Source organism: Triticum urartu, chromosome 7A, assembly GCF_056163025.1.
Source record: "Triticum urartu cultivar PI428250 chromosome 7A, HENAU_Tu73, whole genome shotgun sequence".
Lineage (NCBI taxonomy): Eukaryota > Viridiplantae > Streptophyta > Magnoliopsida > Poales > Poaceae > Triticum > Triticum urartu.
Genome location: NC_141879.1, coordinates 153003095 through 153027666, shown reverse-complemented (window position 1 = coordinate 153027666; position 24572 = coordinate 153003095). Strand labels below are relative to the sequence as shown.

The 24572-nt window shown below is 44.2% G+C and overlaps 2 pseudogenes; both read right to left on the bottom strand.

Annotated features, from left to right (window-relative positions):
• Window positions 1–3073: 3073 nt before the first annotated feature.
• Window positions 3074–6036, bottom strand: LOC147958695 (uncharacterized; annotated as a pseudogene).
• Window positions 6037–9338: 3302 nt separating this feature from the next.
• On the bottom strand, window positions 9339–9975 carry LOC147958694 (uncharacterized; annotated as a pseudogene).
• Between the last annotated feature and the right edge of the window lie 14597 nt (window positions 9976–24572).

Genomic DNA, 24572 nt, shown 5'->3' with positions numbered 1-24572 from the left:
CCCTGCCACGGTCTAGCCTCATCCGTACGCCTCAGCCATTCCTATCTGAGCCTTAAAGCAAGTCCCTGCTTCTGGAGATCCAGCACTCCCAGTCCACCAAGCTGCTTAGGATGGCACACCCTTTGCCAGGAGACAAGGCATTTGCCGTCATAAATGTGATCAGTTCCAGCCCAAAAGAAAGCACGGTAGCTCTTGTCCACACGCTCCAGCGCCCACTTTGGTGCATCGGCGACAAGCAGGTGGTGAGTGGGTCGGGCACGGATCACCGTGTTAACTAGAATCAGCCTGCCCGGCCTCGTCACCATGCCCTGCTGCCATCTTGGCAAGAAGTTGAGCACGTCGTCCACCACTGGCTGCCATTCCGAGCGGGTGAGTTGCTTGATGGAGAGCTGCAAGCCAATGTACTTACACGGGAAAGATTCCATGCGCCACGGCAGAGCACGGGAGACCCTCTCCGTATCTATCTCGTCAGCTCGAATCATAATCGCAGAGGACTTGGCAAAGTTGACATGTAATCCAGAAGCCGCACCAAACATTTGCAATGCCACTGTAGTGAAGCTCAAATCCACGACTGTAGGCCTGATAAACAAAATGATGTCGTCCGCGTAAATCAACAGTCGTTGGAAGCGTGAACAGCCTTGCATCACACTGATTGCGCCCCATTCTTGTGCCTTAACCATCAAAGTTGTGAGAGCATCCATCGCAATGACAAATAGTAGAGGGGACACCGGATCCCCTTGTGGTAGGCCTTTGGTGTGCTTGAACTTCTTCCCGGGACAACCATTAACCAACACCCGGGAGCTGGCAGTGGATAGAAGAATCGCCAATCTAGAGCACCAATGCTCTAAGAACCCTTTCGCCCGAAGAACCTCCAGCAGAAAGACCAAGAAAGCGAGTCAAAGATGCGGGAGATGTCAAGTTTGATCATGACTCCTTTTGCTTTCTTTCTATGCAGATTCCTGGATGTATATTCCGCCTACTATGTATGCAGATTGATTGATACTGACCAGCTCTCCCATCCGCAGACAAAGTCTCGAGGCCATCAATTTAGCGTTGATCTTGGGGATGCTATGAAGCAGGCTGATCGGCCTAAAGTCTCCAATTTGGCAAGCATCCGGCTTTTAGGTATGAGGGTGATGATGGCTTGGTTAAGTATCCCAAATCCTCTCCCGTTGCCAAGTTGGAATTTATGAATCGCTGCCATAATGTCTCCCTTGATTATGTTCCAAGCTTTGTGAAAGAACAGACCAATGAAACAGTCCGATCCCGGCGCCCGTTCAGCCGGCATGCTCTTGATGACCGAGAACACCTCCTCTTTCGTATATATGTCATCCAGCTCATGAAGATCCAGCTGAGTTATACCCATAAAATCTAGGTCAATAGAGTGCTCTCTGGCCTGACAAGTGCCCATCAGGTCCTTATAAGCATTATATAATGCCTCCTCTTTGCCTTCTTGTTCGGTGATCACCATATCATCATGGGTCAGTGCTGGGATAAAATTTCTTAGATTCCTTCCATTGGCCACCAGATGGAATAGCTTAGTGTTGGCATCTCCCTCCGACAGCCATCTAAGGCGAGATCTTTGTCGTGCAATCGTGCGCTCAAGTGAAGCTAGACCCAGAGAAGTTAGCTTCAGAGTGTTACACATCCAATGTTCTTCAGTCGAGAGCACACGGTGATCCATAGCTCGATCCGACTGCAAGATGATCCAATTAGCCATAGCAATTTGCAGCTCACGTTCCCCACCTTGCGCTGGCCCCAAGCCGTGAGGTCATGTGTCGTTTTGCGCAGCAAGAAAATCCAGTCAGAGAAAGGGATCCGTAATGCTCAGATCACAAGTCCAGGCCTCCCGCACAGCCTCCTCGAAACCATCAAGCTTGGTCCAGAACACCTCGAAGCGGAAACGTCTGTGCGGCTGTAAGTGCTTATCCAGAGCCAGGTGTAGAGGGCAGTGGTCAGATATGCTAGTGGAGTGAGCTTGAAGAATGGCATTCGGGTGGTTTAGCTCCCAGTCTACTGAAAGAAAAGCCCAATCTATTTTGGTAAGCGTGGGATTCTCTCTCTCATTACTCCAAGTGAAAGCTCGGCCATGCAGAAAGAGCTCTTTGAGGCTGTTAGAATCTATAAACCGTCTAAATTTACTCATCATTCTCTTGTCAAGAATTGTCTACTTTTGTCGAAAGCCTGTAGAATGAGGTTAAAGTCTCCAATGACAAGCCACGGGCCAGGACAAAGAAGGCACCGCGCAGCCAACTCCTCCATGAAGTTGATTTTTTTTCATGGTCCTCCTGTGGCTCTTAAACCACCGACAGCCACCATGGGGCACCTTCACACGGCACCACATAGGCTGATATAAAGTTAGTGTCTCGAACATAGTTAGATATACCAGCCACCGACGAGTCCCACACTAATATGATACCTCCCCTCATACCCGAGGACGCTAAGTAAAAGAAGCCATCATACGCCGAACCGAAGCATTGCATTATGGTAAATTGGTCAACTACATCCATCTTCGATTCTTGGATACACCATATACTAACCCTAGTGGAATCAACTATCTCTCTCAAAGCCTTCCTCCTAGCCAGATTGTTCAGACCACGAACATTCCAGCTCACCAACTCCATGTTGACGCGCGACATTGGGGAATCTCACGAACTCCACACTTGCCAGCAGTATCTAGTGTGCTACTGCTACCTGAGTCTCCATGCCCAGCTCCATAGGTAACGATTTGCCGAAGATCGCCGCAATGGTACGCAAGTGTCTGTCTTGTAGGGGTGAGTCAAGCATCTCCCGCAGCTAGACCAACACTCCCTCCGTGATTGCAAGCTCATCCGATACGATGCCAAGGCTTTGAGTAGAACTATCTCAGCCGTCGACGCCTTGGAGTTTCTTGAGTTGGAGCTGATCGATCTTGTATTGCGGCGCGACGTGAATGGATGTTGACCCGGACGAACACCATTGACCACTTCAATTTATTTTAGCAGGGGGGCGCTAATTTCTTCAGCACACCGGCACAAAAAGTTTTAATATTGCCCAATGCCACTTTCTCCTTGGATGACATGCACGTCTCCACCTAGCTTTGATCGGGCAGGGTAGCTTGCACTTCCACTACATGCAGCCTAGGTGCGTCGATCTCATGCAACGTAGTCTTTTCACCCACCGGTCCCACTACAGGCCCCACCATGGTAGCATCCAAGGCCGATGGCGCAACATGCCACTCGCAATCATTGGGCGCCAGCAGTTCCTCTACTGGGGCCCATCCTGCAGAGAGGCATCTGTCCTGGTCTGGCTCCACTTCCCTCGGGATGAGCGGCAGGGAGGCCGGCACCACACGCTCTCCCCCTAGCGCCTGCTCACATGGGCCAGACCGCGCGGGGTCCGCCACCACTGGGGCAACCTGATCTCTATCCCATCCTGTCTGTGTAGCAGCTCTCCTCTGCATCCCAATTTGCTGGACCCGCTCCATGACAGGAGGAGACCGCGCTAGTCCATCCTCATTGGCCATGATCTCATCAGTCCCCGACTTCTCCATTGGCTGGGAATGCTCCAATACAGGAGGGAGGGCGGCCCGCCTGCTCTCGATTGGCTGAATCAGTTCCATCATCGGAGGGAAGGCGGACTGTCTGCTCTCATTCGCCAGTTTATCGCGAATCTCCATATCCTCTGTGCCCCTGTCTCTCTACGTCGATGTGACCAGCTCGCCAGCTGTCACCACCCTAGTCTCCCACGGTCTCCCCACCAGTCGTTGGTTTGAACCCGTACCGGTCAGTCTCGACAATCCGTGGCCAACCCCGTGGCCCCCAAAGTAGTAGTCGTCGTCATGCCTGGCACCATGGGCGGAATCCGCCAGTCTGAAGGGCCCACCCGGCCTTCTAGCACCTGCTGGTACAAGCGACCATGTCCACCGCTACCGGCGAAGTCCGACGTACCCCATCTAGCCCCACGGGCATCGCAAACACCACGAGTCCAGGGGAGCACGGTCCACTCCCCCTGGATGCTGCCATTAGAGCTGTCTGGCAGTCCACTCTATCCGCTCCCACCATCTGAGCTAGGCGAACACTGCTAGAGCTCCGGTGGCGTATGGTCACGTATCCGCCCGATGTGAATAAGCGTAGGATACTCCAGCAACTGGCGAAAGGAGGGGCGACGAGCCCCCGGTTTCACCACAATCTCCGGCGGTTCAGGCACCCACAGCAAACGGCGGGCAGGAACCTCGTCCGGGTCAACACACCAAGCACGCAGCTTGCAGAGGGAGAGATCCTCTCTATTGGTAGTCTCCAGCTCCAAGCTTTCAATCAGACATGAACTCCCCAATAACTCCGTCGCCGTCTCCCTCGACCAAGCATGCGGAGGCACTCCTTCAATCATCAGATCTACCTGAACTCGCATGAGCTTTGATTTGGCTTGCGCCTGCCGCAACCATGGCTTGATGAACAGCTTGAAAGCCTGGTGCTCTATGAACGGCACCCCCAGCGCTCTGTTATGGACCTCATGCGACGCAAAGACTACCAGAAAGTCTTCCGGGTGAAATTTGTGCACCGAAAAATGATGCCTTGGGATGTCGAGCTGCTCAGAGATGGCGATCGCCGCATCCACACATGAGACCTGTGGCCTGGCACCGCCCACATACATCACCATCGTGAGCTGTAGGCGTCGCTCCAAATCCTCCATCCCTGCTGAGCGCGGAAGAATGCAGACCTCTGCACACGCTTGCTGGGGCAGGCCGACAGGCATGGTGGGAGGGAGACTGGGCGCAACTGGCGAGGGCGACGCCCAAGGCGCGTCCTGCCTAGGCTCCATCAGTCTCCTCCCCACCTCCGGCGCAAGCACCGACGCCGGATCTGTCGGACGCGCCTTCGAGACCCTGGCGATGACCTCCCTACGCAGTTCCTCTGCCGAGATTGGACTGCGCGACACCATGCACTGGGAAGACACATGCCCAGAGAAACCACATCGGATGCAGAGCGGCTCGTTGGTGCAGTCCTGCCGCCGACGACCCTCCTGAAAACACCGGAAGCAGAGCCCATACAGATCTGGCGGAATCAGTCGCCTTTCGGAGGAAGAAGAGGACGCCCTGCTCTTGAGTCCGCCGGCCTCCTACTGGCGCCACAGCGCCCGGCGACGCCTCCAGAGCGCCTTGCGGGTAGGGCCCGGTCTGTGCCACGCCTCCGACGCCGGCACCGCAGCCCCAGTCTGGGCTACGCCGGCGGATGAGGAGTGCGCCGATCCCGGCGAGCCCAAGAGGCCAAGCCCGGACACCACCGGCCTTTCGCGATGAAAAGAGGAGACGACGGAGGGCGGGCTGCGAGATCCCGACGCTATGGGGAGTGAGAGGGGATGTGGAAGCCGGGCCCGGAGTGGCACTCGGTGGCGGGGAGGTTGGGCACCGGTGCCGGAGTGGCGGCCAGCGGGAAGCACACACTAGGCGGCTAGTGGGAGGGAGAGGATCCAAACGTTCACCTTCTTTTCGCATAAGTGATCTCAACTGGACCATCTTGCACATTACACAGGCCAAAGATTTCAAGTATCACAAAAACTCAGACCAAAGGATCATTGCTTGTTGTAAACAAGAGCACTACCAGTTCTGCATAGTTGCTGCAGTTATCAAAGGGGAAAAGACATTTTCTATTAAGAAATTGAGGCTGCAACACACTTTCCCTAGCAGTATGTGACGCCCCCGACTTAATCGTGCACTAATCATACATGAAAATGCGCACGATCAAGATCAGAGACTCGGGGAAGATACCACAACACAACTCTAGACACAAATTCGAACATACTTTATGTTTGAATTTGTGTCTAGAGTTGTGTTGTGGTATCTTCCCGTGAGTCTCTGATCTTGATCGTGCACATTTGTGTGTATGATTAGTGCATGATTAAGTCGGGGGCGTCACACAGTACAGAGACATCAAGGATTAGTGCAAAGTGGCTTGCAAAGACCTATGAGTCATTGTTCAGGTCTGATCCAACCACTAGCATACACACTTTGATTGACAACTGCCAGGAGAAGTATGGTGTTGATGTGCCAAGGCACATGGCCTATAGGGCCAAAAACCTTGTTGTAGAAGCTATTTTAGGAGAGCACAAGAAGCAATATCCCAGGCTAAGGGATTATGCTCAGACCATCATGGATACACACACTGGCAGTAGAGTTGTAGTTACAATAGTAACTCCAAAACCTACTACAAAATACCACATCCAAGACCAAGGTTTCATGCTATGTTCTTCTGCATAAATGGAGCAAGGGAGGGCTTTCTCAATGGATGCAAACCATTCATTGGTTAGTTATGTGTTTCTTTGCCTTATTTAGTCGGTTTTCTCAATGAACATGTCACATTTCCTTGTATATGACAAATTTATAAATCTTTGTTAATGTACATCACACATTTGCAATGTTTAGTAGTGCTTATGGATCATATATAGCATTGTTAGTTCAGTAGTAATATATAGTGACTTAAATTTTTCTTTGCTTGCAAAAACAGGTGTTGATGGATTCTTTATTAATTCGACCACTGGTGCTCAAATCCTTGCTGCCACTAGCAGAGATGGCAATAACAATATTTTCCCACTTGCATTTGCTATTGTTGGACAAGAGGACACAACAAACTGGTGTTGGTTTTTGCACCAGCTAGAGATATGTCTATGAGAAGTTGGAAATTTTGACCCTTATGTTATCATGTTTGATAGACAGAAGGTATGCATGCATCTTCCTGTTTATACATATCAGTTATGTTGTAGATAGTAGCTTCAGTACTACAGTAGCTAAGTATAGCATGTTTATACATATCAAGTATTTCCAAGCTGTCATCAAAGATTTTTCCTTAGACACCTGTATGCAAATTCCTAGAATGCTGCGTTTAGGGGGAAAGATCTTAAGAAATGCATGGATAATGCCAGTTATGCTTATAACCAACACAAGTTAACATTGAAATGAATGATCTAAAAAATGAGAGTGAGGAAGCTTGGTAGTGGTTGAGTGGAATACCTAAGCACACATGGGCTAGGCATGCTTTTGACACTAACTGCAAAACAGAATTTGTTGTTAACAACCTGTTTTTGAGGTGTTCAACAAGTACATCGTAGATTTTAGGAAAACAACCTATTAGGGCTATGATTTATGGTATTAAGGACAAGCAGATGGTGAGGTGGCATAGGAATAGAGAGAGAGAGAGAGGAAAGGCAGCTCTGTGGGAGATCACACCACATTATGCTGAGAATTAAGCTAGAGGTGGAAAATGAAAGGGCCAGATTATGCAAACCCATTCAAGCTGGCGTAAATCATTGGCAAGTGACCTGTGGGCAGCAAACACATGTTGTAAACTTGGAACTTCATACATGTGGTTGTAGAAAATGGGACCTGTATGGCATACCATGCAACCATGCAACCATGCAATATCAGCAATTAACAAGGCAAAAAGATTTCCGAAGGACTACATGTGTAAATTCTTCAAAAAAACCTTTTTTACTTGGCAGTAGATGAACCTATGATATTTCATGTTCCTGGCGAACATGATTGGACAAAGACAACTGGACTAGACATATAGCCACCTGAATTCATGTGAAAAGAGGAAGAAAGAAAGAGAAGAGGATAAAGGGTAGGTTTGAAGTTCCAAAGCCAAAGGATAGTTCTAGAATGGCCACTATAACATGTAGTAATTGTGGGCTCCAAGGCCATAGGTACACCAACTGCAAGCAAGAGTTGAGACCAGAGTTGGTTATGAGGAAAAACAAGCATGTGATAAACCCTTGTTAATACTCCTTGTAAAATGGTTTGCATTTTTTAAATCTTGACTAACTGCCATGTTTCCTTTTTTGCAAGGCACCTGCAAGATCAAGGAATGAAGCTGAAGTTACTCCACCTGCAAGATCACAATAGCCACCTGCAAGATTACAACAGCAAACAAGAAGATCACAGCAGCCACCTGCAAGATCACAACGGTAAACAAGAAGATCATAGCAGCCACATGCAAGTTCACAGCCTCCACCTGCCAGATCTGGTGCTGCAAGGTCAACTAGGGGTGTAAGATTTGCAACTACAAGGGTTCCAATGCCTTTCACTGCCCCAAGATTTGCTGATGGAGCTTCATCTTCTGGTCCTTCCACTTCTGGTGCCCCTCCTACTTCCGGTGGCCCAAGAAATCATTCTGGATGGATGGCACTTTTTACTACCAATATTAACACTTTAGTGACATGATGGTGCAAGTTATTTGTGCTTCTGGGTTATGCTTCTGAACTAGTATGGTTTGCTATGAACAATGTTAGCTATGACCAATGTTACCTATGAACAATGTATGTTGTGAAGAGTATTAAGTTTGCTATGATGTGTACAAAGTCGCATCTGAGCAATGTTTAACGTGTACTATTTTTGATATTTGCATGATATTTGTTTGTAGTATGTTTGATATTTGCTTTTAGTTTCATATGATATTTGTTTGTAGTAAGTTTGATATTTGCTTATAGTTTAGGGGGTCTCGGCGTTGAGGGAACCCTAATTACCAAAGTACTTGGGTTTAGGGGGTCTCGGTGTCGAGGGAACCCCAATCACCAAAGTACTTGAGTTTAGGGGGTCTCGGCGTCCAGGGAACCCTAATAACCAAAGTACTTGGGTTTGGGGGGTCTCGGCGTCGAGGGAATCCTAATCACCAAAGTACTTGGGTTTGGGGGGTCTTGGCATCGAGGCAACCTTATTCACCAAAGTACTTGGGCGGGGGGGGGGGGGGGGCTCGGTGTCGAGGGAACCGTAATCACCAAACTACTTGGGTTTAGGGGGTCTCGACATCGAGGGAACCCTAATTACCAAAATACTTGGGTTTAGGGGGTGTTGGCGTCGAGGGAACCCTAATCACCAAAGTACTTGGGTTTGGGGGGTCTCGGCATTGAGGGAACCCTAATCACCAAACTACTTGGGTCTAGGGGGCTCGACGTCGAGGGTACCCTAATTACCACCATCTATCAAGATATATATATATATATATATAAATTCAACCACCATCTATCATCCATCTTACAAAGCAACATATATCAAGATATATATAACTTTAAGCACATCTATCAGCCATCTATCAAAGCAACATAGATCAAGATATATAACTTGAACCATCTAACATAGCATACTTGAGCATAATTAATAGATTCTTACAAACCACAGATTCTTATAGTTGCATAATTAATAGATTCTTACATTACAACATAGCTATTGATCATAGCATACTGGAGTTCAACATAGTTCACAACTAATAGGTCCATACATTACACTTCATTACACCATCATTCTTCACAAAAGGTTAGCAAAGCATACTCTTCTTCATCTACTCAGTTCATCTTCATCTTCATCTAGCTCATTCCTCCAAAATGTCCTGGATCACCTTCAACTTATATTTGTCCTTCTTCGCTGCCTTCAACTGATCAGCAATCTGGAGCTTGAGCTCATCACTGCGTTTAATGAGATTCTCACGTCCCTTCTTGAGATCACCCATGTGAAGGTTCAGCTGCAGATCTCTTAAGTAAGTTTTTCTTAGAATTGATGAATTCATTAACCTAAACCTTCAAATTCCTATTGTCTTCACTTAGCTTTTCCTTCTCTTTCAAATGATTCATCTTCAGGTTCCTAATGACACTGCCTTGAGCTTCTACTAGGTTCGTAAGCACTACGTACTTCTCTTGCACCTTCAAGTTCTCTGCCTCTTTCTTCTCCATCTCAGTCTTCATGCCAGCCACAGCTGCACTGGTAACCTCAGCTCCGCTCTCCTTAGCACTCTGCATCTTAGTCTACACACAGCTGAAATGCAGCACCCTGTCCTCCTGAGCATTGAGAAGTTGATAAACATCTTCAACTAGTCTGTCATAGTTGGCATCCAGTTTCTTTTTCTCTTCTTTAAGATGGTGAATAGTAAGTGAACTCTCCAGGTTATCCTTCCTCCTACCACTCCTGTTGTCTTCATACATTTCCCAAAGCTTCAACAATGCATTCTGCATTGTGGGAGGTCACTCTGGGTCAGCCCACGCAAGAAAACCACAATCCTGACCTTCCTGCAATATAGCAAACACTTATACTGTTACTCTCTACAGAATTCCAATTTACAAAGGGAAAATTTTAAACATCAAGAAACAACATAGCACCTAGAACCTAGGCATGTGGCCAACTAAACAATGATAATTCTACTGCAACCTAAGCTCCATGACAAATTCTACTGCAATAAACAATACAGACCAACAACTATGAAGCACTCAACTTTGAGCATCTACTCTAGTGAATCACCTACTTGCCTCAATTAAACAATGAGCATCTCCACTACTAACTAAGCTCCTGGACAAATATAATACTAACATCTAGTGGCCAATTTAACTACACAGAAAAATGCATGAGCACATGCCTACACAACATGTTCAAGTGAGCATCAATACTACTAAATTACTAAACAATGAACATCTCCACTGCTAACTAAGCTCTTGGCCAAATATAATAGTAACAACTAGTGGCCTATTTAATTACACAGAAAAAAGCATGAGCACATGCCTATACAACTTGTTCAAGTGAGCATCAATACTATTAAATGACTAAACAATGACCATCATCAGTACTACTAAATGACTAAATGGAGGCTACACTAAATGATTAAACAATGACCATCATCAATACTAATAAATGACTAAACGGAGGCTACACTAAATGACTAAACAGAGGCTACACTAAATGACTAAGCAAATGCCTACAGAAGTTACTACCAATTTTAATACAAAGAACAAAATATGTGCATGATTCTTACGGGCTGAGCACAAACTAGAAACCTCCTGCCCGTCTCAAATCCTTCAAAGGCTACACGACACTCAACTGGCAGCCGATGCTCCATGCAAAGACCCTGGGGTGCTGTCTCGATGCCCATGTAGTCTTAGTCTTCAATGCTAGTAGGAATCTATAGGAGCAAAATACTCCAGAAACAGCAAATCAAAAAACCAAATCCCCAAATCATAAACCATAACCCTAAACCTAGCTCAACCACTGACCTGATACTGCATGATGTCGTTAGAGGATTTGATGTACTGCAGGTTGGAGTAGTCATCGCTGCTCTCATCCTCGAACACCATGGCGTGGCGGTGGTGGCGACGGACTACGAGGTGAGCGGCGGTGAATGGGAGAGATGAGGGTGAGGCGGTGAACCGACAGAGAGAGTGCGGCGGGTGGCTCGGTTCGACCCGGCCCAACCAGTTACAACGACCATGCCAGCCTCGTCCTAGTCAGCGCAGTGACGCATGGGGGTTGGCCAATGTATGACTTGACAGGTGGGGCTGTCGTGGAATTGTCACGGCAGATGTCCTAGTGTGAGGACTTAGTCGTGGAGCCATCGCGATGAGGTTAGCTTAAAGGGGTTAATCAGGACAAAGGACACGAGGAGTTTATACTGGTTCGGCCCCTTGCGGTGAAGGTAAAATCCTAATCCAGTTGGAGGTGGTATTGCTAGGGTTTCGATGAGCAGGGAGAAAATACACTTAACCTGGCTCTTGATCTGTTGTTTCTTGTCCCTAAACCGCCGTCGGGTCGTCCTTTATATACACAGGTTGACGCCCGGCGGTTCACAGAGTCCCGGCCGGCTCGGTATCTACTCTTTCCTATCTTACAATACAAGTCATACTCCTATGGTGGTTTACATTTATGGGCCCTAATCCTCCTTCGGGCTTTAGGCCTTCTTATTAAGTCTCCTTCGTAAGTCGCCATCCTCTATATCTTCATGGGCTTCAATACTGGTAAATCATCATGATCATAACCCGGCCCCTCCTGGGCGTTTTATACTCAATAGTTATATCCCCAACAGGGGCCGCTCGATCAGATACACTATCAATACATGCTTATATGGCTGTCAGACCGTTTTGCAACACTTATGCCGAGAGTTGGTACTAGCTTGCAAAAAATGTGGCTAGTGGTACCAATTCGTTACGACGTGCCGAAGTGTGGTAGTTCCATGCAATTAACTCGCTCCCCTAGTCTATCTATATATACTTAAAAACAAAAGAAATGCTAATGGGCGAACGTTCACTGGAAAGGCAGTCCCAGCGAACACCTGCACGGCCATTGGATCCAGTACACGGCATTTAAAAAAACACTGGCAATTATTTCCAATACATGAAAATTTCACCATCCGTACATGACATTTCCCTAAAAAACGCATGTCATTTTTGCAATTCACCCCTAGAGAACGTTCGCCGGATAAATGCATCTAAAAAAAAATAGAAATCACAATCAGAAGTATGAAAATATCCTGGAAAATCCCCCAAAAGTCAGAATTATGCAGCCATCGATTCAATTAAGTAACTAATAGCTGGTAGATATCTGAAAACGTCTATTTTTTGCGGGTGAAATGAGAATGTATTAATTAAGGAATGGTGTTACACTCATTTTCACAAACATGGCTCGGAGCCTAGCCACACCATCGCACGCTAGGTGGTTCGTCCCCTATGAGCTAGACAATGCGCATCACTGTTGGCTGATCTCCGGACATGGGCAAACTATGCCTCTGATGTCTGCTAGAACTACGTCGGTATTTCCACAAAGAGGAAGGGATGATGCAGCACAACGACGATAGGTATTCCCCTCAGTGATGAGACCAAGGTTATCAAACTAGTAGGAGAACCAAGCAATACTACGTAAACATCACATGCACACAAATAACAAATACTCGCAACCCGTTGTATTAAAGGGGTTGTCAATCCCTTTCGGGTAACGACGCCCAAAATTGGCAAACAGACGTGAGAGAGTTGTAATAAATTGATAGACCGAATGCCAAATAAAATAAAGTACATCAAGGTATTTTTGTATTTTTGGTTTAATAGATTTGAAAATAAAAGCAACAGAAAATAGATCGCAAAGGCAAATATATTAAAGAAGAGACCCGGGGGCCGTAGTTTTCACTAGTGGCTTCACTCGAGAAAAATACCAAACGGTGGGTGAACAAATTATTGTTGGGAAATTGATAGAACTTCAAATAATCATGATGATATCCAGGCAATGATCATTATATAGGCATCACGTCCAAGATTAGTAGACCGACTCCTGCCTGCATCTACTACTATTACTCCGCACATCGATCGCGATCTAGCATGCATCTAGTGTATTAAGTTCATGGAGAAACGGAGTAATGAAATAAGAATGATGACATGACGTAGACAAGATCTATTTATGTAGAAATGGACCACATCTTGTTATCCTTAATAGCAACGATACATACGTGTCGGTTCCCCTTCTGTCACTGGGATCAAGGACCGTAAGATTGAACCCACCACAAAGCATGTCTTCCCATTGCAAGATAAATAGATCAAGTTGGCCAAACAAAACCCAAATATCGAAGAAGAAATACGAGGTTATAAGCAATCATGCATATAAGACATCAAAGAAGACTCAAATAACTTTCATGGATAAAAAGATAGATCTGATCATAAACTCAAAGTTCATCGGATCCCAACAAACACACCGCAAAAAGAGTTACATCATATGGATCTCCAAGAGACCATTGTATTGAGAATAAAACAAGAGAGAGGAAGCCATCTAGCTACTAACTACGGACCCATAGGTCTACAAAGAACTACTCACGCATCATCGGAGAGGCACCAATGGACATGATGAACCCCTCCATGATGGTGTCTAGATTGGATCTGGTGGTTCTGGAACTTGCGGCGGCTGGAATTGATTTTCGTCGACTCCCCTAGGTTTTCTGGAATATTGGGGTCTTTATAGAGTAAAGAGGCAGTTCGGGAGGCAACCGAGGTGGACACAACCCACCAGGGCGCGCCTGGGCCTCCAGGCACACCCTGGTGGGTTGTGCTCCCCTCGAAGCACCCCTCAGGTGCTTCTCCAGCCCATTGGATGTCTTATGGTCCAAAAAAAAATCCACAAAACGTTTCGCTACATTTGGATTCCGTTGGTATTGATTTCCTGCGATATAAAAAACATGCAAAAAACAGCAACTAGCACTTGGCACTATGTCAATAGTTTAGTACCAAAAAATGATATAAAATGATTGTAAAACATCCAAGAATGGTAATATAACAGCATGGAACAATAAAAAATTATAGATATGTTGGAGACTTATCAGCAGCCCCAAGCTTAATTCCTGCTCGTCCTCGAGTAGGTAAATGTTAAAAACAGAATTTTTGATGTGGAATGCTACCTAACATGCTCATCTCATGTTCTTTTCTTTTCAGAATGGACATTTGGACTTTTATATGGTTCAAAGCAGTAGTCTAGTTTTGACATGAGATTTAAATACTCAAGCATATCAACAAGCAACCATGTCTTTCAAAATATCAACGCTAAAATAAGTTATCCCTAGCCCATCATGCTAAATCATTGATCCATTCATGAAACACACTCGCATATTAGCTACACCCAATGCTCAAGTACGATCATAGTGCCCCCTAGTTGGTGCTTTATAAGAGAAGATGGAGACTCAAATAAAAAATAAAAAATTGCATAAAGTAAAAGAAAGGCTCTTCGCGGAGGAAAGTCGGGATTTGTAGAGGTGCCAGAGTTCAAAGCGAAAAACATAGAGATAAAAACATTTTGGGAGGCATACTTTTCCTGTCAACGAGAACGGTCAAGAAGTTCCCAATACTTTCCATGGTAGATATATTATAGGTGGTTCCCAAACAGAAATTAAAGTTTATTCTTTTTTAACCATACTTTCACTTTCCATGGCTAGCCGTATCCACAGGTGCCTTCAATACCAACACTTTCCAAGGAATTTATTATTTGACAACATAAAGTAAATTCATTTTTCATTTTGGGACTCGGCATCCCTAATACCTTTGCCTTACTCTCGTATCCACAATTCATCGATCTCAACAAACACACCGCAAAAAGAAGATTACATCGAATAGTTCTCCACAAGAGAGGGGGAGAACATTGTATTGAGATCCAAAAAGAGAGAAGAAGCCATGTAGCTAATAACTATGGACCCGTAGGTTTGAAGTAAACTACTCACACTTCATCGGAGGGGCTATGATGTTGATGTACAAGCCCTCCGTGATCGATGCCCCCTCCGGCGGAGCTCCGGAACAGGCCCCAAGGTGGGATCTCGTGGATACAGAAAGTTGTGCCGGTGGAATTAGGTTTTTGGCTCTGTATCTGATCGTTTGGGGGTACGTAGGTATATATAGGAGGAAGGAGTACGTTGGTGGAGCAACAGGGGGCCCACGAGGGTGGAGGGCGCGCCTTGGGGGGTAGGCGCGCCCCTACCTTGTGGCCTCCTCTTTTGTGTCTTGACGTAGGGTCCAAGTCTCCTGGGTCTTGTTTGTTGAGAAAATCACGGTCCCGAAGGTTTCATTCCATTTGGACTCCGTTTGATATTCCTTTTCTTCGAAACCCTAAAACAGGCAAAAAACAACAATTCTGGGTTGGGCCTCCGGTTAATAGGTTAGTCCCAAAAATTTATAAAAGTGGAAAATAAAGCCCAATAATGTCCAAAACAATAGATAATATAGCATGGAGCAATAAAAAATTATAGATACGTTGGAGACGTATCACAATACTCCTAGGAATAAGTTTAAAGAATTCATTCTTGCCCAAAGGATCTCTTATATCTTCAACAAAATCCGGGTGAATACTAATCATCTTAAGATCCTCTTTACCGTTATTACTAGAAGTTGCACCCTTGTTCTTAGTAACTTGAGTAATCTTTCCAATTTTTACGGGAGTTTTCTCAATAGTTCTAGCGGAAGCAAAAGCCGTGCTTAGATTACTAAAGATCTCGTCCAGTTTATCAATTCGAGAAGGGCTTTCTTTAATTCTTTCATGAATTATGGTCCCCTTTTCTTTCAACAACTTAAAAACTTCTCGCGCTTTTGACCCAATTTTAGTAGCAAAATTATTCATCTTTTTATCCAAGTTTTCAATATGGTCTTCAGTAAGCATTTTCTTTTCGATAGCATCTAAGCTTTCCATAACATGCTCAAGAGTCAAAGTTGTTTCATTAATCATAAGATGTGGTGACTGTTGGTGTTAAATCTGGCATATGTCGTAGTAGGGGTGCTAAGCTAGGCATCTTGGAGCGATGGTAACACGGACATAGGATTTTACCCAGGTTCGGGCTCTCTCGAAGAGATAATACCCTATGTCCTGCTTTTGATTGTATTCATATGGGGTGTAGTACAAACTACAAAGTACATGTGTCTAACACGAGATTGTTCTAATGAATATCAGATCATATATTGACTAGCCTGGCCTCAGTTTATATAATGCATCGGAGGCCTAGGGTTTAGGAGAGTCCTTGTCTTGGGCGCCAAGTCTTGTGGAAAATCCCTGTATGCAGCATGGGCTGCCTGAACTGGCCCGATATGAACCACCATGGGGGTCCTCGTCCCGATCCACCTGGTCGGGAGACGACGTGGTGAGTACCCCCAAGTCCAGGACACCGTCAGTAGCCTCCTGAACTGGTCTTCAAGTTGGGGACGCTCCTCGGTTCTTCCGAACCATTCTTCATCTTCAGTCACCGGTCTTGAAAACTGGTTCAACAAATCTTCTCATCTTCGATCTTGAGGATTTCCAAAGTGGAATCCGAAGAGTTTACACGTCGGGTATCCGAAGAGTCCCTTTAAGTCATCAGCCTTTATCAATGCCTTATTATATTTTATGCCACACCTCGGGTTTGAAGTGTTTCCCATGCGGCGGTGTTCTATCGCGTCCGAGCTCCAACGCCGGACTGTGTCCAAGCTCCAACGCCAGACTGTATCCGAGGTGTCCTTTTGCAGCCGAGCTCCAATGCCAAACTAGATCCATGCTCCAACACCGGACTATATCCGAGGTGTCCTTTTGTAGCCGAGCTCTAATGTCGAACTGCATCCATGCTCCAACACCGGAGTGTATCTGAGCTCCAACGCTAAATAAGTCCCAGATGGTACCTATTGGTGTCCGAAGACGTGTTTGCCCAAAGTTGGGTCATGCTCAATACTGAGCACCTTGAATTTTCTGCATTGAATAGGCAATGCAGTAGCGCCCGAGCGACTGATCGGGTGGCAACACCATATCAGGGGATCGATGTGCCCATTTAATATTTTTAAATGATAAGCATGAAGCCCAGTAGCCCCCAAGCCTTAATGTGGGCACGGGTGGCCGAATTAAGGATCGATATCCGTTTGACAGAAAATTTTGTTGTTCTTAGCACAAACATCTCAGAAAGAGAATAAAGATCTCGTAAAAGAGCTTAGAGCTGGTGAAATCCGAGCTCGCCAAGGTCGGCCCCAAGGGGTTTAAAAGATAGGTTGCAGTAAATGGATTTTACTCACAATTTTTATGTGTATTTGATACGTCTCCAACGTATCTATAATTTTTGATTGTTCCATGCTATATTATATTCTGTTTTGGACATTATTGGGCTTTATTATACACTTTTATATTATTTTTGGGACTAACCTATTAACCGGAGGCCCAGCCCAGAATTGCTGTTTTTTTGCCTATTTTAGGGTTTCGCAGAAAAAGAATATTAAATGGAGTCCAAACGGAATGAAACCTTCGGGAACGTGATTTTCGGAACGAACATGATCCAGAGGACTTGGACCCTACGTCAAGACATCAACCAGGAGGCCACGAGGTAGGGGGGCGCGCCTACCCCCTGGGCGCGCCTTCCACTCTCGTGGACCCCATGTTGCTCGACCGACGTACTCCTTCCTCCTATATATACCTACGTACCCCCAAACTACCAGATACGGAGCCAAAACCCTAATTCCACCGCCGTAACTTTCTGTATCCATGAGATCCCATCTTGGGGCCTGTTCTAGAGCTCCGCCGGAGGGGGCATCGATCACGGAGGGCTTCTACATCAACACCATAGCCCTTCTGATGAAGTGTGAGTAGTTTACCTCAGACCTATGGGTCCATAGTTATTAGCTAGATGGCTTTTTCTCTCTTTTTGGATCTCAATACAAAGTTCTCCCCCTCTCTTGTGGAGATCTATTCGATGTAACCTTCTTTTGGGTGTGGTTGTTGAGACCGATGAATTGTGGGTTTATGATCAAGTTTATCTATGAACAATATTTGAATCTTCTCTGAATTCTTTTATGTACGATTGGTTATCTTTGCAAGTCTCTTTGAATTATCAGTTTGGTTTGGCCTACTAGATTGATCTTTCTTGCAATGGGAGAAGTGCTTAGCTTTGGGTTCAATCTTGCGGTGTCCTTTCCCAGTGACAGTAGGGGCAGCAAGGCACGTATTGTATTGTTGCCATCGAGGATAACAAGATGGGGTTTATTTCATATTGCATGAGTTTATCCCTCTACATCATGTCATCTTGCTTAAAGCGTTACTCTGTTCTCTTGAACTTAATACTCTAGATGCATGCTGGATAGCGGTTGATGTGTGGAGTAATAGTTGTAGATGCAGGCAGGAGTCGGTCTACTTGTTTCGGACGTGATGCCTATATACATGATCATACCTAGATATTCTCATAACTATGTTCAATTCTGTCAATTGCTCAACAGTAATTTGTTTACCCGCCGTGAATACTTATGCTCTCGAGAGAAGCCACTAGTGAAACCTATCGCCCCCGGGTCTATCTTCCATCATATTAATCTTCCTGTACTTAGTTATTTCCTTTGCCTTTTATTTTACTTTGCATCTTTATCATAAAAATACCAAAAATATTATCTTATCATATCTATCAGATCTCACTCTCGTAAGTGACCGTGTAGGGATTGACAACCCCTTATCGCGTTGGTTGCAAGGATTTATTTGTTTGTGTAGGTACGAGGGACTCGTGTGTGGCCTCCTACTGGATTGATACATTGGTTCTCAAAAACCGAGGGAAATACTTACGCTACTCTGTTGCATCACCCTTTCCTCTTCAAGGGAAAACCAACGCAAGTGCTCAAGAGGTTGCAAGAAGGATTTCTGGCGCCGCTGCCGGGGAGGTCTACGCAAAAGTCAACATACCAAGTACCCATCACAACCCTTATCTCCCGCATTACATTATTTTCCATTTGCCTCTCATTTTCCTCTCCCCCACTTCACCTTCACCCTTGCCGTTTTTTTCGCCCCCCCTCTCTCTCTATCCTCCCTCTCTTTCTCTATTTGCCTCCTTTTGCCTTTTGCACTTTCTACCGTTATGTCTGAAATTGGGGAAATTATTGTCGATATGGACAATAATAATATCATGAAAAATTTTGATGCTCCTGCTGAAGAACCCCCTATCTTACATACAAAAAATTCCGTATTGGTAGTGGTAATATTATTGTAAAAGGAGTTATGCAAGATTTCTTTACTTGTGCCAGTGCTTTACCTTCTATGGGTAGTTCCATCCTTCATCGAACTAGTAGTCTTGCTGACGCTATTTCCATGCTTGTAGTTGAACTTGAAAGACAATTCATGCACATTCACCCTTGCATACAAAGGATTTTCCTAGAATTTTCTAATATTGAGCATTCTTTTGTTAAGCGTGCCGCTACTATCTTTTTGGCTCATGAGTTCAGATTCATAATAAAAGAGGCTAAAGAAATCTTTGCGCATTATAGGGTGGACGCTTTCTGTCCTCCCATAGAGGCTATCCTTTTTGATCAAGAGGAAATAATGCGCTTTCAATCTCTAGACTATGTTGCTTTCAATGAAAATCTTAGAAAAAGGGTTCCTACCAATGTTTTAGTTGATAGAATTTATGAACTTAATGATGATTTGGCCATTCAAAATAATGAACTAGGATATTCTCTTGAGTATAGGCTCACAAAGTTCTGTCAAAAGAATGCTTATAATGATGAATTGGTTGTGCAATACGAAGGGCCAAAGGAGGAACTTATACCTCCCAAAGTTGATCTTGGGGACTTTTGTCCCATTAAATTTAGCCCTTTTGATTACTTTTGCTTGCCTCAAAGAAAACTTGCTGCGAACGTAGAGAATATGAAATGAGTTTTAATGATCTATCTTACTATTGTGCCAACACCTAGATCTATCCTTGCTTTTTATGCCTAGCTAGGGGCGTTAAACGATAGCGCTTGTTGGGAGGCAACCCAATTTTATTTTTATTCCTTGCTTTTTGCTACTGTTTAGTAATAAATAATTTCTCTAGCCTCTGTTTTGGTTGTATTTTTTGTGTTTAATTAGTGTTTGTGCCAAGTAGAACCGTTGGGAAGACTTGGGGAAAGTCTTGTTAATCTTGCTGTAAAAAACAGAAACTTTAGCGCTCACGAGAACTGCTGCCATTTTTATTTGGAAAGTTATATTTAGTTAATTCTTTTTAAAGATGATTAATAGATAAATTCCTCACGTACATAAATTTATTTTATAATTTTTGGGGTTCCAGATCTTGCTTAGCTACAGATTACTACAGACTGTTCTGTTTTTGACAGATTCTGTTTTTCGTGTGTTGTTTGCTTATTTTGATGAATCTATGGCTAGTAAAATAGTTTATAAACCATAGAGAAGTTGGAATACAGTAGGTTTAACACCAATATAAATAAATAATGAGTTCATTACAGTACCTTGAAGTGGCGTTTTGTTTTCTTTCGCTAACGGAGCTCACGAGATTGACTACTTTAAGTTTTGTGTTGTGAAGTTTTCAAGTTTTGGGTAAAGATTTGATGGATTATGGAACAAGGAGTGGCAAGAGACTAAGATTAGGGATGCCCATGGCACCCCCAATATAATCTAAGGACACCTAAAAGCCAAAGCTTGGGGATGCCCCGGAAGGCATCCCCTCTTTCGTCTACTTCTATTGGTAACTTTACTCGGAGCTATATTTTTTATTTACCACATGATATGTGTTTTGCTTGGAGCGTCTTGTATTATTTGAGTCTTTATTTGTAAGTTTTCCACAATCATCCTTGCTGCACACACCTTTTTGAGAGACACACACATGATTCGCAAATTATTAGAATACTCTATGTGCTTCACTTATATCTTTTGAGTTATATAGTTTTTGCTCTAGTGCTTCACTTATATCTTTTAGAGCACGTCGGTGGATTTGTTTTATAGAAACCATTGTTCTCTCATGCTTCACTTAGATTATTTTTAGAGTCCTACAAAACAGCATGGTAATTTGCTTTAATTATTTGAGGCATTCAAGATTAATAAATAAAATTTTCTTATGAGTGTGTTGAATACTATGAGAAGTTTGAAACTTGATAATTGTTTTGAGATATGGAGATGGTAATATTAGAGTCATGCTAGTTGAGTAGTTGTGAATTTGAGAAATGCTTGTGTTGAAGTTTGTGATTCCCGTAGCATGCACGTATGGTGAACCGTTATGTGATGAAGTCGGATCATGATTTGTTTATTGATTGTCTTCCTTATGAGTGGCGGTCGGGGACGAGCGATGGTCTTTTCCTACCAATCTATCCCCGTAGGAGCATGCGCGTAATACTTTGCTTTGATAACTTGTAGATTTTTGCAATAAGTATATGAGTTCTTTATGACTACGGTTGATTCCATTGATCATACACACTTTTCTTCCTTCCACCATTGCTAGCCTCTCTAAAACCGCACACCTTTCGCCGGTATCATACACCCACCATATACCTCCCTCAAAACAGCCACCATACCTACCTATCATGGCATTTCCATAGCCATTCCGAGATATATTGTCATGCAACTTTCCACCATTCCGTTTACTATGACACGCTCCATCATTGTCATATTGCTTTGCATGATCATGTAGTTGACATAGTATTTGCGGCAAAGCCATCGTTCATAAATCTTTCATACATGTCACTCTTGATTCATTGCATATCCCGGTACACCGCCGGAGGCATTCACACAGAGTCATATTTTGTTCTAAGAGTCGAGTTGTAATTGTTGAGTTGTAAGTAAATAAAAGTGTGATGATCATCATTTTTAGAGCATTGTCCCAAGTGAGGAAAGGATGATGGAGACAATGATTCCCCCACAAGACGGGATGAGACTCCGGACGAATAATAATTAAAAAGAGGCCATAAAAAAGAGAAAAGGCCCAAATAAAAAATGAGAGAAAAAGAGAGAAGGGACAATGGTACTATCCTTTTACCACACTTGTGCTTCAAAGTAGCACCATGATCTTCATAATAGAGAGTCTCCTATGTTATCACTTTCATATACTAGTGGGAATTTTTCATTATAGAACTTGGCTTGTATATTCCAATGATGGGCTTCCTCAAATGCCCTAGGTCTTCATGAGCAAGCGAGTTGGATGCACACGCACTTAGTTCCTTTTGTTGAGCTTTCATATACTTATAGCTCTAGTGCATCCGTTGCATGGCAATCCCTACTCACTCACATTGATATCTATTGATGGGTATCTCCATAGCCCGTTGATACGCCTAGTTGATGTGAGACTATCTTCCCCTTTTTGTCTCCTCCACAACCACCATTCTATTCCACCTGAAGTGCTATGTCCATGGCTCATGCTCATGTATTACGTGAAGATTGAAAAAGTTTGAGAACACCAAAAGTATGAAACAATTGCTTGGCTTGTCATCGGGGTTGTGCATGATTTGAATACTTTGTGTGGTGAAGATGGAGCATAGCTAGACTATATGATTTTGTAGGGATAACTTTATTTGGCCATGTTATTTTGAAGAGACATAATTGCTTAGTTAGTATGCTTGAAGTACTATTATTTCTATGTCAATATGAAACTTTTGTCTTGAATCTTTCGGATCTGAATATTCATACCACAATTAAGAGAATTACATTGAAATTATGCCAAGTAGCATTCCATATCAAAAATTCTGTTTTTATCATTTACCTACTCGAGGACGAGCAGGAATTAAACTTGGGGATCCTTGATACGTCTCCAACATATCTATAATTTTTGATTGTTCCATGCTATATTATATTCTGTTTTGGACATTATTGGGCTTTATTATACACTTTTATATTATTTTTGGGACTAACCTATTAACCGGAGGCCCAGCCCAGAATTGCTGTTTTTTTTGCCTATTTTAGGGTTTCACAGAAAAAGAATATTAAACGGAGTCCAAACGGAATGAGACCTTCGGGAACGTGATTTTCGGAACGAACATGATCCAGAGGACTTGGACCCTACATCAAGACATCAACCAGGAGGCCACGAGGTAGGGGGCGTGCCCAAGGCGCGCCCTCCACCCTCGTGGGCCCCATGTTGCTCCACCGACATACTCCTTCCTCCTATATATACCTACGTACCCCCAAACTACCAGATACGGAGCCAAAACCCTAATTCCACCACCGTAACTTTCTGTATCCACGAGATCCCATCTTGGGGCCTGTTCCGGAGCTCCGCTGGAGGGGGCATCGATCACGGGGGGCTTCTACATCAATACCATAGCCCTTCTGATGAAGTGTGAATATTTTACCTCAGACCTACGGGTCCATAGTTATTAGCTAGATGGCTTCTTCTCTCTTTTTGGATCTCAATACAAAGTTCTCCCCCTCTCTTGTGGAGATCTATTTGACGTAATCTTCTTTTGCGGTGTGGTTGTTGAGACCGATGAATTGTGGGTTTATGATCAAGTTTATCTACGAACAATATTTGAATCTTCTCTAAATTCTTTTATGTATGATTGGTTATCTTTGCAAGTCTCTTTGAATTATCAGTTTGGTTTGGCCTACTAGATTGATCTTTCTTGCAATGGGAGAAGTGCTTAGCTTTGGGTTCAATCTTGCGGTGTCCTTTCCCAGTGACAGTAGGGGCAGCAAGGCACGTATTGTATTGTTGCCATCGAGGATAACAAGATGGGGTTTATTTCATATTGCATGAGTTTATCCCTCTACATCATGTCATCTTGCTTAAAGCGTTACTCTGTTCTCTTGAACTTAATACTCTAGATGCATGCTGGATAGCGGTCGATGTGTGGAGTAATAGTAGTAGATGCAGGCAGGAGTCAGTCTACTTGTTTCAGACGTGATGCCTATATACATGATCATACCTAGATATTCTCATAACTATGCTCAATTCTGTCAATTGCTCAACAGTAATTTGTTTACCCGTCGTGAATACTTATGCTCTCGAGAGAAGCCACTAGTGAAACCTATGGCCCCCGGGTCTATCTTCCATCATATTAATCTTCCTATACTTAGTTATTTCCTTTGCCTTTTATTTTACTTTGCATCTTTATCATAAAAATACCAAAAATATTATCTTATCATATCTATCAGATCTCACTCTCGTAAGTGACCATGTAGGGATTGACAACCCCTTATCGCGTTGGTTGCGAGGATTTATTTGTTTGTGTAGGTATGAGGGACTCGTGCGTGGCCTCCTACTGGATTGATACCTTGGTTCTCAAAAACTGAGGGAAATACTTACGCTACTCTGCTGCATCACCCATTCCTCTTCAAGGGAAAACCAACGCAAGTGCTCATGAGGTAGCAGTAATGATTCTATGTATCCAAGTACTTTACATCGTTAATGCTCAGATCTGCATTGTACAAAACTTTGTTGACCGACCATCGGCTTCAACCTCCTCGGCCAGTAGCCGAGGAGTGTTTGTCCTACTTTATAAAGCCTTTATGAGGGCAAAGTTGTACGACAAACAAGGCAATCCGTTGATGGCAGCTGGAACTACGTTGGTATTTCACCGGGGAGGGAGGGATGATGCAACATAGCGGAGGTAGGTATTTCCCTTAGTTATGAAACCAAGGTTAT